Source organism: Falco peregrinus, chromosome 12, assembly GCF_023634155.1.
Source record: "Falco peregrinus isolate bFalPer1 chromosome 12, bFalPer1.pri, whole genome shotgun sequence".
In the NCBI taxonomy this organism is placed as follows: domain Eukaryota; kingdom Metazoa; phylum Chordata; class Aves; order Falconiformes; family Falconidae; genus Falco; species Falco peregrinus.
Window position 1 is genome coordinate 6,747,827 of NC_073732.1, and position 17,256 is coordinate 6,765,082.

The 17,256-nt window shown below is 39.1% G+C and overlaps 1 protein-coding gene across 13 annotated transcripts in view; it reads right to left on the minus strand.

Moving 5' to 3' along the window:
• Window positions 1–17,256, minus strand: part of PIK3CB (phosphatidylinositol-4,5-bisphosphate 3-kinase catalytic subunit beta) — a 101,268-nt gene that overhangs the window by 48,794 nt on the left and 35,218 nt on the right. For 8 of the 13 annotated variants that reach the window (XM_055816940.1, XM_027779519.2, XM_027779516.2 and 5 more), the window contains one exon: window positions 8,973–9,092. The exons of the other annotated variants lie outside the window; for them this stretch is intronic. The gene's annotated coding sequence lies outside the window, so the exon portion shown is untranslated. The remainder of the gene's footprint in view (window positions 1–8,972; window positions 9,093–17,256) is intronic. 13 annotated transcript variants of the gene reach the window in all.

Genomic DNA, 17,256 nt, shown 5'->3' on the forward strand with positions numbered 1-17,256 from the left:
GTGTTCCCAGGTGCAGAGTTCTTTATTGTTCTTGTTTTGTTGGGGGGCGTTTTGTTTTTTAAAGGACTTAACCATCTCTAGGCAGACAGAAAAATTTGCTCTAGTTCCAACAGCCTTATTCCAGAAGAAAAGAGACCTTGTAGCTTCCTCTCCATCCCCCAACAAAAGTATCTCTCATCATCTAGCCAAAGAGACCACTAATAAAGGAAAAACAGAAAAAAACTAACCAAACAGGAGAAAAAAAAAAAAGGACTACCAGGCGCAGGCTGCTTCTTCATTGATTCCTAAAAGGGTTTCAGGAAAGATGACAAGTCAAAAGTAAGCTATAGAAGTTTTTCTGTGAATTGCAGCCCACTCATTTTTTTTCCCCTAACCAAAACATGGAACTAGAACCATGCGTGCCTGGGCTGTACAGTGCAGGTACAAAAGCAGCTTGTAAAACAATATAGGCAACACTTCCAGCCAGTGCCAGTTACTAGCAGAACCACCAGAACATTACACGGTATAAATTTACAGAACCCAGGCATTCACAACATTCCCAAGAGTTACAAGACTTCTTTTAGACTAAAGGATCAGGAGGGTTTCAGAAGCTGTGGTTACAAGCTGGGGCCGAGTTGCCTTACTAAGCCATCCACTCAGAAGCTAATCCCGTTTTGCCAAGAAGGCAGGCAAGACCAGTTTGTGGCACACTCAATTCCATCACGACTACTTGAGGACAAGGCAGTATGAAAGTCCACCCAGCTGCACAGGCTTCAACACCACTGCTACAAGAGCTGGTAAACTCAGTTTTACCTGCGTCGAGTAGTTATCTTGCTCATGTAAAGGAATTAAATCCAGAAGGTGCAAATATCTGACATGAAACAGTACTGACCAAGAAGGTATGAAGGATGAAACGAAGCGCAGGAGAGATTTTATAAGGTTATCCTCAAATTAAGAGCTCAACAAGAATATGCGCAGAGAAAGCGAGCCTGTCTGGAGGTACTGCAAAATATTAAGACGTGGAATAACAATGCAATGAAGTTCCCTTTGAAACTAATTTATCATCTCAGCAAAAGACTTAGACGTTAAAAAGTACTCACAAATATGCATAGATTGTTATCAATACCCAACATTAATCCCTGTCAGGTAAGTTCTTCCGAAACAAACATTATTTTGAAGAATGCACCAACTCTGAAATCTCACACTGTGTCATTAAGTTAGAAATTCTCCTTTACTTGTGAACTCACCACAAATCTCCTAACACTCATCCTCTGAGGTGTATTTTTCTGTTATTAAAAGAATGTCAATGTAAAATCCAATGGAACATTCAACCTATTATCCTGAAGCATAATTAAAAAGAACCTAATAAAAGACAAGTAAAAGAAGCTGCAAGGAAGCTGGTGAATATGAATACCCATATAATAAAGTGTTAGAGGAAAACTCTGATGCCCTGTTACCTCTCATAGCATCTCCTGGGCTGCCTCATAGCACCAAGGAAATCCAGTCTTCAGACATCTGAAATTGTCACTTATCCCTGAAATGTGGTCACAATCCACAGGATGAAGTAAGCATGCTATCCCAAATAGATGGCAAAATTGAGGGGGGGGGGGGGGGGGGGGGGCAGGATTATGTGTATGAAAAAGTCCATTTCCTTAAGAATTAAGGTTATTTTACACGACCTCTTTCAAGCAAAGTTGCATTTTAAGGGCACAGAAGTATCTACAGCTCTGCACGTTAAATACAAACCTGGGTTTATTTTTCTTTTCACTAAAAACATGAATATTTACATAAAGGACAAATATTCAGAAACTAGCTTGTTTTGATTATGCAAAACCTAAGAGTATTCTGCTTATCCAGATTTTTGCTTTATATAATAAGTTAATACAACTGTTAAGCACCACATTCGAGGAGATCATCACTGTGATCAATACAGCTCTTTATCTACTGCTTGCTCTGTCATGTGGCAGTCAAGGGGCTAAAAAAAAAAAAAAAAAAAAAAAAAAGTCTTGTAGCAGTGAAAGCAGTTGAAAAAGGCCACCCTATCCAGGCACACAAGAACACTGTTTAAACAATATCTCACTGTCCAGAACAGACTAGATGACAATCTGACCACAGTAATTTTCTAGGAAACAGCAGCAGCATATCACATCGTGTAAGTAGGAGAAACACTAAGCACTTACACAATAAAATCATTGTAATCGTTTTTCTAACTACGCAAACATCCAGAACTATAAAAAGATGAGCGAGCTATAAAGGAAATATTTGAGAACAAATAAGGGAAAAGAATCTAGCAGCAAAGATGGAAAAGGAGTCAAAATACGCAGGCAGGTTTATGTCCTATGCAACTTAGCAGACACTTGAAAAAAACATCAAAGGAAAAATTCCTCCTTCATAGTATCTGAAAGACTTCTGAAGGCTCTGAATTCAAGAGTACATACACTAAAATCTGTGTGCCAGTTCATGGCTTTGTAGAGCTGCATCCTCTTCTGTTCCCAAACCTGTGACAAATTCAGAGCTGCTGGCACCCCCGTGCGCTCGCAGGCCCAGGACCGCTCTGCAGTCAGCACACTGGCAGCAGCCTCGGGGTTGCAAGGGGCTCCCACTCTGCTGACGCTGCTCTATTTATACATATAATAATCTGCAACAGCATCACTTCAGACACTGGCTTGACCCTCGTAAGCCACACCGCTCCCTGCGTGCCGTTTCACCTTCTCCGTAGCTCGCTTTGAGGGCAGCCCACAGGGAGAAGCAGCACTGTTACGATTTTCCCCTTCCTGGCTGGTCCCCACTTGCCTAGCCACACAACGGAAAACCAGCACGAACAAATATTACTAGTCTTCCACCAACTCGGGCCTCGATCTGCCTCACCCTGTGACAAGCAGGTATCGTATCTAAAACGCTGCTGAGGTGACAACACTGCCGTTACCCTCCAGCACCAGTCACAGGGATGAAGTCAGGTGTAAAGCAGAATTACAACCTAGGTTTTGTTTAAAGGTTTAGCATGACAAGAGAAAGCACCTATGCTAAGCAACACACGTACTACTAAAAACTGTATTTTCTGTTCACTGGACCTCACAGTTCACACAGGATCAGTACTGACCCTCTTCTAAACATGGGATCTGATACACTTTAGTGTATGATGATGACACTTGAAGTTTATGCTGTATGTCATTTCATACCATGCCACTGAAATTCCTGTTTTGTCCTAAAAAATGAACCCACTCAAGGCCTTCTACAGCTGCACAGGTGAATTTCAATCTAAACTGCTTACTAATTTAAAAATAAATACAAACGACTTGATCATAAATACAAATGCCTATATCAGCAAAGCTAAGGTTTTCCCACTCCAGAAATGTCACAGTTATCTATCTACAATAGCAAAGATTTTAAGAATTCAAGACATCTACAGTGTAGCCTGGAAAGTTATTTTTAAAGATCATGTGGTACTATAAATATTTCCCAGCAGTTTAGTTCAACTGCCACATGAGCTGGCCCTATGGAATGGAAGATTAAGTGTCCATTTAGTCAGGATTCCTGCAGAAATCAGAATAAAAATATCGCTGTTTATTTTTCTAAAAATATCTATGCATAGGAAACATGAAAGTACTTATTTAAATGTGAATCCCTCACAATGCTCAGACTGGTACCAAGAGTGGTCTCTCAGCCATTCAAATCTCAATTCTCTCATGTTCCTCATGAAATACAGCTAATTTTCCACAAAGAATTAAATTACGGTTTTTTCCATGGTCCCCGATTACTTTGCCTGTTCATCTTCTGTAGCTTTATTCCTCTGCTGTACCTATAGAATTGCAGAGTAAGTTTTAAAAACTAAAGCCAGAATTTTAAAACCACAATAAATGGAGTTTCTACTTTGATATTAATGCCACTAAAAAGAGATATGAAAAGAATGCCAACATTAACTGGTTTCAAATTAAAATTTAATTCAATTTTAAGCAACTTGATTTGAGCACATGGTTAGATTAGATTACCTCTGGTCATCCCTTCTTATGGAAATTATTCTATGATTCAATTAAAGTGTAATTTTAAAACTAGCTGTAAATGAGATTATCGTCTTCAGAAAAATTTTTCCTGCAAAACAAGTCTACAGGTAGGAAACAACACTATTAAACTGGTAGTCCAGGCTCAGAAGACTTATCAGAACTGGTTTGAACAACAAGGATAAAAGGAAATTATTACTCTTCATTACTTTATACTCAGGCAACTAAACACAGTTCCTGCTCCCTCCAGATATTATTCTCAATGAACCAAACTAATAAAACTTAAGCTCAGCCTTCTGATAGGCTTCAGACAGCACATCATTCACAAGGAACACAAAATACGAAAGTAACATAACAGCTTCTCACAGCCAGTTCATGACTATCCTTTGCTCTATCCTGAAATACATACATAAAAATAAGGAGTTCAGGTCATCTTTTTGTATTGTACTGTTAAAGTGAGTGGCAAGGAGAAATAAAGACTTCTTTCACATTTAAATGCTACTGCCTGAAATTGTCTTTAGAAGCTTTTGATCAGGGATCACACTGAAGCTGGGGCCACTATAACAAAACATCCCCTTTCAGCTCAATGGATTCCAGTTCTGAATATAAAGAATATAAAGAAATGGAAGAAAACAGCAGATTATAAGAGCACTGTCATGTAAGTAACAGTTAATTTGACACCTCAACCAACAGAGTCAGGGAGACAAGAAGGAAAGAAGCTCAAATGAAGCAGAAGTCAAGTAATTCAGCATTCTACGTCAACTGGGCTGTGAGAACATCTCATATGCTCACCTCTAGGAAAATGTGTCAACAGCTCTCTTAGATATTTTGGCAGGTTTTAAATAGCAGCAGGCAGAGTGGGATCTCACGTGAAGGCCAATGCATTCTGTATAGCATGCTCCAGGAGAGTAAAGTGAGACTGATGATGATTTGAGAGAAGATTAGACCGGGTTAGTTCACAACCTAGATAATTTGCTTTTGATAATCCAGATCACTGTAGATAATTTTATGTACTAAGGGAAAGTTAGCATGAAGTCTTAGGATATGTTGAGTTCTAATATTAGAAAAAGGTTCTACTAAACATTTCAATGATGGAATGCTCACATGGATATTTTAAACAATAAAAAAAAAATCAAGCTTAACAAAAAAGGTGAATGTAGCTGGCACAAGGGAAGAAAGAGGACTGGACAGTCAGACTGCAAGGGAAAGGAGGACAAAGAGCTCAACCTCAGCCCAGAAGAACCTTTTAACCAAAAATAAAGATGTCATTTTAACACAGGTGAGTCAGACAATTTCCTACAAAGCTGCATAACTGCTTGTGCCAGCAAAGTGAAGATGTAAATAGAAGCAGGATGAGTGGTGGAGGAAGAGTGACAGCTTCTTCCAGCCCCCAGGGCTGGGTTGCCACTTTACAGTTCTTAAGCTCATTCTAACAAATGCAGGTAAAACTACAGCCTAAAGGCCTGGCATTATAACAGCTCAAGCTATTATTCAAGCATGTAATGTGTCTGTCATGAATTTGAAAAGATGCATTAATTATCTGGAGTTGTGCTCTTATTGATTTACTGTATTAAGTAAACTGTAGGGTCTCTCTCCCCACATTGCTATGAAATAATTATACAGGAATTCTTAATAGTCTTAACAAAAAAACTAGGAAATACTAAATAAGTATTAGTTCTGCTCCCCAGTATTTTCTCATCTGTTCTACCACTCAAGAGTAATTACTTGTCCCACTGTAAACACAGAGGAAAAGACAAGGAAATATTCCATTCACAATACATTCAAATACATAAATGTATGGTTAGTATTTCCTCTCCTTTTGAATTGTACAAAGGGACTTAGACCATTAAGTGTTACCAGCAGCTCACTATTTCTTTCAGCTCTCAAAATGTTAAGTCTCTAAATTATGAGCTAATGACTTTCTACTATAAAAAAAGTTAAGACTAGAAATTGAGGTTTTCCTATATATAGATACTTCTTCACACAGGGACTAAAAGATTCACTTTTCAATTATTTCTGATATTTCAATCAAAACCTCTAGGAAAGAGGGTTATTCTCCAGCAGACAGATTGTATGCATCTAGAAAGAGAGGTAAAAAAGTGAAATAATTAAAGAGTGGAAAACTAACGAGGAGTGAAATTTTGTCCAAAAAGGAGAGCACACAGACCAAAACACAGAGCCGTCACATAAGCAGACTGTGCTTAAGTCTCATATACAGAGATGCTATGGATATTAAAAGCTAAAAAGATGCCCTTTAAGGAAAAAATAAAATAATAATTTACATCCTCCATCAGACATTCTTCCTGACCGGGCTGGTTTCTTACACAGAGCAATCTGGTCTGTATTTTTGCACTTAGTTTTCTTCCAACACCAGCTTCAATGTCACCCACTATACGGATTCAGAGGTGGCTGTTTCACAGCTGTTTGTTATATGAACAGGACTGTTTAATGCTGAACAAGCATTGAAAGAAAGCCAACAATTCAAGTCTAATGCAAATATTTAAACATATTTTATACACCTTTTTAATTACACTTATTTATAAGTCAACTTGAAATACAATGCCATTTGGTAGAAAAGAACAATCCTAAAAACTGCACACAAACAATGCTTTTGTCATGAAGTTAATGGTAATAAAGTCAAAAGTAGTCCTGGCCATTCATCATAAGGACCAAAAATAATTAAGATTATCTAAGAATCACAGACTAATTTAGGTCGGAAGGGACCTGTGGGACTCATCTGCTCCCAAGATCAGTTTCAACACTGAAGTTAAAGCACATTGCTTAAGAGTTCGCACAGTTAATTTTTAAAAGTCTCCATGAGCAACCCACTCCAGTGCTTAACCACCTTCATAGTGATTTTTTTTTTCCTCCTGTGCAACTGGAATTTCTTTTGTTGCAACTTGCACATTCTGCCACTTGCATTCTATCTTTCCCTCCACCTTGCAGACACGTGGCCATATCTTCTCTATAATCAGCCTCCTTCAGGCAGTGGAAATCTCTAGTAAAAGATCTTTGTCTCCTTTCCTTCTTTTAAAACACTGTGAGAACTCCACTTGGCTTTTTATCTTGAATATAGACACTACTCAGACTTTATTTTAATTGTTTTACTACTTCAATGAAAGATGTCAATCGCAAAATACTTTGTGATGACTGAAACCTGTACAAGCATACTCAAATGTCCAAATCCAAACAAACAAACAAAAAGGGTTCAAAAAATATTTCCGCAAAAAGGAAAAATTAGAATCAATCTTAGGTTACAGCATCTGAAAAGTTCACTGGCCGCTAAAACCATGAGCAAGTTTTGTGCCTGCAATAAGCCTGCATATGACTATTTAATATGACTAATGCTGCCTCCAGTAGACATTTTTAATTTCCTTTGTTTGAATAGCTCAGTTTCAACTCTATTGCCCAACCATTTCAGTAACTTGATTACTGGAGTCAAGAATTAACTTGTCAAAATAGTGTGTAAGGAGCAAATAGGTGTTATTTTATTAGGACATTGTAACAGGTGCCTGTATTTCTACTGTGTTGTCTGGTGAGTCAGTTAAAGACAAATAACTTCACAAAACACAGTTTCTGAAAACTTCAGAAGCCAGAATTCAAATATCAGGTGCTACAAGAACCTCTCACCGGTATATTTACCTGTCACTTGACATATGGCCTAGATCAGGAACCGATACAAATTTACATGTGCTGACTTAAAATTGGAGCATTTGCTTCAAGTACTTACAGAAAGGGAACTAGCACACACATTGACCTCTTCAAATCCACATTTAATTAAAATTTTATAAAAATTTCCTGCCTTTAAAAAAAGTTATAAATCCAAACCTGCCAGTTAAAAACACCTTGGAAAAATACCAAGTAGGAAGTTTAGCTTGTCTGACTAGGTTTCACAGACATTTTTCTGCCCAAATTATGACACCATGTACACATCCCTTTTTAAAGAAGAAGCTAAGAAGAGTCATTTCCTCTTGGCAATAAAGCAATATGTCAAAATATACTTCTTGCACACTAAAACCATCTTCCACTCCCCTTCAGTTCTAATGGCCAGATATTTTTCATTCCTAACTATGCATTCAAGTACCTTTCCAATGACTCCTGCAGAATTACATGAATGTATCACACAGCATGGGTAAAATCTGCATCAGACAGAAAATGCTGCAGATTTTTCCCAGTTTCTAACCCCTACGAGAATATGTTTAAACATTTTACAATCTGATGCAAACTAGGTGACAGAAAAATGATAACATATCCCATCTCAAGCAAGTGAAGCACAAAGAAATTAAGAATTACACTGCGTCAGTATATAAATGTTTAGGTATCTACTACCAAAAGATGCAATCCACAGTCCCCGAGTTAGGTAGTTAAGCTTCATGTAGCATAAATGAGACAGACATGTCACAGTCTAGAATTTACAAAAGCTACAAGTTACCTACAAACAGCAAAGAAAAGACATATCTGAGATCCATAACTAAAGACTTATCCTAGTTTGATGGATGATGAAACTGCAATACAAGACAAACAGACAACAAAAATATGAATGTCACACAGGAAGAGCCAGGAGGGAAAAGTTACTGACAAAAAAACAACTATATTTTCAAATTCCCTGGAAGATACAGGCAGGGCTTTAACTTTTCCCAGCAAATCTGGGGTTATATGTAAGTACATCGACACTAGGCTGCTTCCCGCTCAAAACCATACCCAGAATACACAGGAGTCAGAGAAAAATCCTAAGCCCATCTAAATTTCATAAAACACAATTGCTTTCAAGATGGGAGACGCTTCACTAAGAGTCCAAAAGAGTGTCCATTACCAGCTGATCAACTGAAATCAAGTATGGAGTCACTGATGGATTTATTTTAAAAGCAATTATAACAAATTTAAATACAATAATAGCCTAATAACTATGCTACTGAGTTTACAGGAAGAAAAAAAAAAAAACCCAGAACAAACAAAAACCCACCAAAACAGCCAACCACAACCCGTAATACTTACTCCAGACAACCTGTTCCTGTTTCAGTCTGACTGTGTAGTGAAGATAGTGCTATTAAACATCGCTTTCTTACTATAACCCTTGTTTTCTCGGAAGGTTCTGCAAGGTGACCTAAATGTGACCTAAAGAAGCAAAACACAACATAATGTAATTAACCAAATAAGAAAACCAGCAATTTATAGTTGGTTTAATAGCTCCATAAACTTTTTCGTGCAGAAGTGTCTAATTAACTCTAATATCTAATCTTTGGATACTACAGTACCATATTCACATTACACAATCTAACAAACGAATGTCAAATACTCACTCAGTTACCAGAAAGTAAAAAAAGGAAAAAAATATGTAATTTTAACAATACAGGCATCATAATCATGAATTACGTAGCCAAAAACATTTTTTAGTTGCCACAAATATTTGTAAATTTTTGTATGCTCAATGTCGATGAGATCAACAGCCATCCACTGTAATTAAAGACAAAAGAAAGGGAATCAGAGTTGCCTTTGCTCTCCTAACCACATCTTTTCTTTTACACTTGGCTGTAAGCTGGTGAGGGTTTTTTGGTGGTTTTTGTTTTGTTGGTTGTTTGTTGGTGTGGGTTTTTAAGTGTAATGCCATCTGTAGTTCTATTGTGGAGAATCTGAGTTGATGACACAAGTGATCCCATCTTCCTATTCAGATTTCAACTTGTGAAGCAGCAGGAGAAAGGTTCAACACATCTCCCCCTACCAACATCCTGCAGATGTACAGGACAAAATGCAGCCACAAAGCCAAGGTATCATCTCCATTTAACTCTACCTTGCAAACCAGACTCTCACCAAACTGAAATAAACAAAAAATAATTTAAAACCCCATTGAGAACAAAGTAGTGCTATCAGTTTGCACTGATATTATCTACAGGTTTGTAGGCTAAGCCACAAAACACAAGGCATGTAACTACATTCCTCCTCCTACAAACAATTCTTTTTCTAAACCACACCAAGCAGTCCACACAGTGCTTGTAGGGACACAATTCCATACAGCGATCAGGAACTATCATTCCCTCCGTCCCACACGGAGCAGAACCTCTCTGTGGATCAGCATGTAGAGCACTGTGAAGCAACTTATATTTATTCAGTGGCTTTGAGGGGAAAATAGTTGCTGCCCCATCTGTTTAAGTCTGAAAGAATTGTTACCGCACCACGCACAACCTTTTGAAAACAACAATGTGGTACATAAAGGTATGAACCAGTTCAGAAACCTCTCACGATTAAAGCCCAGGAGCCTACAGCAGGCAACAGACAAAATGAAAGACTAGAGAAAAATGAAGGCAGCCTTACACAATTTAGAAATTGCAAGGACAAAGGAACAGTGTGAATTTCTTAGAACCAATGCTGAAGTACCAGTCTGGCATTAATGTTGACAGCCATGTCAAACTTGTGCTTATGGAGTCAGAAAAATCAGAATCAAAAGCTAGTGGCCAGAAGGCAGGCGCTTGGGACAGGGTGTGAAACGCATCATACTATATAGATAGAAGATAAATAGTCATTGCTTCCAGAACTTCCACCTGCGGAAGCAATCTTTTATGATCTGTGGCCCCTCAAAGGAGGGGAGGGGAGGGAGGGAGACACAGTGTATGTCTGAAGTACCATAACATGGGGCAGAAGCAGGATGTTATTTTAACGCAACACTGGACATCCCAATCTTCTAGATGTCTGTGGCTAACTAGTCATGTGATGACAAGTCAGATGGTGGGAGCCTAACACACCACTCTAAATTCACAGGAAACCTTTCACGAGAAACCTACCAGCACAGCAAAGAACGGCGTTTTGAAAGTGCATATATGCCACTGCTGGTATTACAATATGAACTTACTCTCCCACTCACCAGTCAACCACATCCATAGAGGTTGGCAAACCACAGAGGACCCTCCCAAATGAAACACGGGAATCACAGGCAAAATGTACAATGCTAATTTTGTAATGTCAGCACTGATACACTGGAAAAAACTGTGACCCTATTCCTTCCCTATACCATACTATCTATCCTTTTTATTAAGTTCATAAATGGGAAAAATGTAACACAGATGTGTTGTCAGATTTCTTGACTAAAAGTGCATTTGAAACACACACACACACACACAGAGTTGGCACTAGAAAAAATGAAATGCACTTGGTGAAGTAAATACCAGAGGAGAAAGCAGGCAGTCACATTAGCACTGAAATTTCTGCTCCGAGCCTTCTTCTGTCTCATTCTTTCCTTTCTCTTCACACCACATAGGGCGAACTGTGACCTGGAACAGGAGACAGCTGCTTGGTTCCCATCGTGCTTCAAATCACCCCCATCTTAAACAGTCAACCTCCTGCGCTGTATGCATCTCCAAGACATTAGCAAGGCAAGGAGAGCTAATGGTCCTCATGCCTTACTCAGAATTTGGTTAAGAAATAAAAGAAACGTGTATTAGCACAGTGGTCAATGCACTGGTGTCTGATACAAGAGCTGGGCACAAGCATAAAGCCCAGAAAATACTCAGGGTCCCTAAATTGTACATGTTTAACAAGTCAGTACATCGTGAACAGCTCCTGTCACAGTTTATCAGTTCCTGTGTTCTCCACAGTCTCTTTCCTGCCAGATTTCTGCTCGCTTCCCTACAGCTCTCTGTCCTTTTCCCCCCCTCTATTCTCACAGTAGTTTGCATTTCCACTGCAATTCCAACATGACATTGACAACAGGCTTCCTGCTGGTCCTCTGCAACCGACTGTACACTGGGGATAGCCAGGGGAATGGCTAGCCCTCCAGACCTTCAAACGTTTCTGATGCATACAAACCACCTGCTACTGTATTCAAGCATTAGAAACAAATAATTACAGGATGACAGTGTGCAGCTTTATTTTCCAGCTAATCAACACTTCTTGTTTTTCAAACCAGCAGAAGAGAGGTTAGGAGAGATGGTTATCATATAACTGCAGATCACATCACGGTCAACCTTTCATATGCCAGTACACTTGCTGCCTTCAAAGCACGAGCGGAACATTTTTCCAAGGCTGGCAGCTATACTGACTAACAGACCAAGGTACAAACTCTGCTGGCCCTTTAACTACCATAAACAGGTAGTGAGAACGCCCAACTACAAGAAATACGGAAGAATAACCTCTGGGAACAGAATAAAGATCAGAAAGACCTGAAGCAACTGCCTCAAGCAGGGAACACAAACAGCACACACCTTTTCCCCACTGCATCTTTCTGGGCAACACGGGAAAAGCAGAACTGTCACCTGGATGGTACCAGCAGGGCCTCCTTCATGGGTCTCTGTTGACAGTGAGCTCAGCCAAAAGCATCACACAGAACCACCTTGGGCCCCTGCCCCTGGGTCCACAGCCATACCACTTACTGCAGAAAGTGCCACCAGGGACCTAACAGAAATTCTATTCCATTTCAACTTGCAACTTCTGCATGAGAAGTTGTATTGTGCAGAATAATCATTTTTGTGACTCCTTTCAGTATACACCTTTATTACTTAGATACCGTTTTCATGCAAATCATAACTGTTGGGGGGGGGGGGGGGGGGGGAAACAAGTCCTACAAAGTAATTCAGGAATCATAAAATCGTTTGCTGGCAATCAAAATGGCTGTGGCAATACAGTAAAACTTTCTACACCCTCTATACTTCTTTCTGGCCCCAAAAACAGTTATGAATGTATGACCAAAAATACTGTACCACAAGGGAAGAAAGGGGGGAAATGTACAACAAACTTTGCCTGAAATTCCTGTGTGGCATCTAATGTAAAACAGGAACAGTTGTAAGCCAGGGAAGTAGGCCACTTGCAAAGAAAAGGGGGGGGGGGGCGGGAACAAAAAAGAAAAATAAGCAATATAAAGGTGCCACATAGAAATTACTGGGCTAATTGTGGCCCTGTGGTCTTCTGCTCTATAACAAGTCCCAGATGCATCAGCCAGGCTCCTCTGTGAATTCTGCCAAAGCAGACAAAGAAACCATTCGTTAGAGAGGATGCTCTGGGTTTGCTTTAGGATAAGGAACTCTGAGTGGGTTGAATGACATGATAGAGCAGTTTCTTGAGTATCTTCCTCTCTGCAAATAAATCTACTCTGGAAGAATGCATTGAGGAAGACATCAGGAACAGCACTGAGAACACTAGCAGATGTTTTGGACAGCGACACATAGAGAAACGTATAGCTAGGGTATTTCACAGCTTTTGGTTCACCTCTTCAGCTACCTCAAAGTTGTCTCATGCATTTCATGCTCTCAATAGCACTGAAGAATGGACAAGCAAATGTCAAGCTGAATTAGCTGCTGTAGCATCCACTCAGCAATGAAGAAACTCACCATTTCACCAAGTCCGAGACAAGACGAGGATTAACCGTCAGTAAATACACTAAATATCTTCAAATGAAAAAAATACTGAGAAATATAAAGCAACGTTCTTTTCCCTCCTTCTACAGTCTTAAGTTTCAACAATAATAGGCACAAAATTCTCCAAGAATTTTCACTATCAGTAACTAAGCCTGTGAGAAACAGTGAGAAAGAAACAGAAAACAGTGAGAAAAAGAACTTGCCGCCATGCACATTTGGCTAAATCACAGCAACTTCTGACTTCCACATACTGTACATCTTGGCGTAAATGTTGAAAATGCAAGTTAAACCCTGAATCTGAAAAAATTATTTCCTATATATTGCAGTGTTGCATGCAAACTGATCCAAACAGTAGAACTATACATAAGCACCATCCTAATTATGCAGTGTCCATAATCTCATCAACAACAGAGACCAGTTTTAACCTTTTAAAGGTGGCATATATTTCTGCAGTAATATCAAGCGACAAAATATTTTATTGCTAATGCACAGTGTACGCACAGCAGTGTTCTTCCTTACGTTCTACTTTCACAGGTGTTGGTGGTTGGTCAAAAACCAGTAATACCCTTTTTAAAAAAAAGCCTCAACCTTTTCTGAAATGTGTCACTTTAAAATGCAGAACACAATTGCTCTACAAAACCTACGTATCTTGTATAAAATCTTTTCAACCAAAACAAATCAGGCATATAGCTACAAGCTCTCATCACGTACAAATACCCACAGAAAATTTAAAAAAAAAAAAAAAAAACAAAAAAAAAAAAACCACACCACCAAAGAAAACCCCAGCAGAGACAGAAACTGCTGAAAACCAAGCTCTAAGCCAAATGAGTTGCAAAGAGAGATCGACGTCAGAACTACAAGTCAAATTATAGCCTTTCTTTTTTCTCAAGATGGACAAAACAAAGACCACAGAGCATTTTCATGAATAACTAAAAGATGTGGGTCAGTGTTATTCTTTAAGTTAAACAGGTAACAGTTAGAAACATGTAAATTCAGTCATGTCTTCATTAAGAACTCTATATCATAATTACATTTATCCAGTCAGTGATTCAGAGTAGGAGCTCTTTACTCCACTGCAATGAGTTGCCCTCTAACGAAGCCGTGCCCACTCTTCCCAGAGAGCCAGCCCCACCAAGCTATGGCTCACCTCTGTGAAATCCCCTGCAGTGTCCAACAGGCTTGTTTAAAAGAAATTTATACTCCACACAAGCACATACTATTATGCTTTACAATAAATCAATTTTACAATAAATTTTTTTACTTTGTTACACACGCTGCTGAATTCCTTTCACTTTAGAACTGTAAGACAATACTAAAAAGACATTGCAGGTTTTCATCAACTCTTTATTTTGACACTGATTTCTAACAGCGTGTCAGTTACTGACATGGAAATTTAAGGGGAGGGTGTGGGGAAAGCAAATCGCTCTTTCACAGTGATGTATCTTGATGGTGCTCAGGGTTAAGTAACCCACTAATCCTCCTACCCACTGTAGTTTAGATCTCGGTATCGTTGAAACTGTGAGGCAAATGACAATCTTACAGTTCTTACTGGCACTGGAAAATAAAGGACTTGCAACTAAAGGAGCAAAGCACAGATGCTTCCAGATGACAAGGCATCATCACCTCCACAAGTCAGGATCAAACAACAAAAACCTAAACAAAAATAATTCATGTTTATTTTCCCCAAATGATTCAGCCATGTTTCTTCCACTCTGCCACCTTCAAAAGAAATGCCTCTGGGCAAAGCAGAACGGAAAGACATCACTGTTCATGAAGCTTAACAACAAAAAAAGACTCTAGTAGATGGCAAATTTTTCCTCTCACTCTGTTGGTCAAACAAACATTCCCCGATTTGAGAGTAGTGTGCTGAAATCAAGATTAGCAAAGTCTCTGTAAGTGGGGAAACCCTGCAAATGTGCTCAGCATTAGAGAGCTGGCTGCCATGCTGATAACTTACAGTGACAACTGCAAAATACCACACATCCTAGAAGAGATTCCAGGCTGGAGAATGTACTAGATCCGAGGCTGCTCTATAGTTCAAAAAGCACAAAGTTCTAGGCTGCATGTGACTATTTTCTAAAAACAGCAGTGTTTTTATTATTTCGGATGACTCACAAACAAGTGCTTAGATTTGCTTTACATTGATTCATAAACATGGAGGAAAGTGCTACTCATTTGACAACTCATTTCCCGTTGGGTGCATAAGCGATTACCCAACTGGTTCAGAAACTCCAAAGCTGGTGACAAAGAAATCAACAGCTAAGGTTGATTTGTAGATAGATAGTTGTCCACCTTGTCTCAGAGCCCACAGATCACTTGCACCTCCAGGCAGTGCTGCAGTTTTTCTACACCTGGTTCACAGAAGTAAAGAATTAGAAGCCATGGTCACAGAGCAGTGCTCCTCTCCCAAGAAATCCATACCTAGACGTGCACGCACATGCACACACACACACAGCGTGAAGCTCAAAGGCTGGAGGCTGAGCTAACAACCGCTGCACAGTAGTTCAGGCAGGTGCAAACAAACCCACCACCCCGCACAAGACCTTGTGATATCTACAGAGATGTTTGCAACAGTTAATGAACGGCCACTCAGCTGGTCAGCAAGCACTGTGCTCCCTCAGCAGTCACACTACTGCAATTCACCTTTCTGAATACCGAAATGGATTGCAAGCAATAATAAAGAATTTGATTCTGCATGGGTTTTCACTACATCTAACACAGTATTTCAAAACAGAAGCCTCAGGGAGGGGGGCATTGATTACCAGCAGCACAGCATTTGCTGTACCTGGGAAATGTCAGTTAGGCACTGGCTCTTTTGGTCCTGTATCACACCACAATTATGCCCCATACTTTGTTTTTAAAGCCTACTTTCAAAGCTAAGTTAACTATTCAGCATAACACAGAACACCAGGAATTGCTAAGGAATAAAATTACCTCCATGCCATTATTTTTTGATAAAGAAATCTTATATTGATTTAATGAGCTCAGGGCCATTTTCAGACATGCTGAAGTTTATGAAGAAGTCCTTCTCCACGATCTCCCTCTGGCTCAAACTCTGAAAGCCTTAAGGTGAATAGCTCTCACTGACCAGGCATTTCCTCAGAACTCAGGATACATGAATATGGCCCTTATTGCTGATGCATTTACTACTCACTAGTGTGTCAGATGCAAAAACACTGCAAAAAACCCCTACTGGTTCCACCCAAAAGTTACTAAATGAATAAATATTTCCTTGTATTTAAAGTACAGAAATAAAACAGTGAGTCTTCATCTCGGCTCTGCAAAGATCTCATCACAATTAATTAGTTACTCAAAACATTACTAATAGGATTACTCGTGATTTCTGTTTCTTGTGATCCCTTCTGTGTAGTCTATTTTCTTCGCTACTTTCACATGCTGATGTTTCACTTCCCATTTACATTCTGTTAGATGCCGAATATGGTGAAACTACACCAATTTACTTCTAGTTAGTTCTCAAATTCTGCTTTTTGTTGTGTGCACATTTAATTTTATATAAATGAGAACTATTAGTGGAGTTTAATAAACAATTTTTCAGTAATTAATTGTTACGAACCATTTTGCAAAGCTGCTTCCCACTCCGCTCCAGGTACCAGTATAAAGGCTTTGTTCTTTACAGAAAAAATGAACTCCAAAGCATGGATTGCAAAAGAATATGAACAAACACAACAGCATCCAGCTAAGTGTACTTCAAAGACATGCTGCTGTGGTCCCACTTACCCACTTGGTTTGATTCCAAGTATCACCACATGATAAGCATCAACAGTATTTCATCATTAACATCATGTATACAGTAAATACCATCTGAAACTAAAAGTAATCACTATTCCTTGTGCTGGAGAAGGAAAAATTCAGGCATTTAACAAAAGCAGTTTACCTTCAGCTATATCCAACACTCAAAAGCAAATCTATTAAGCTCT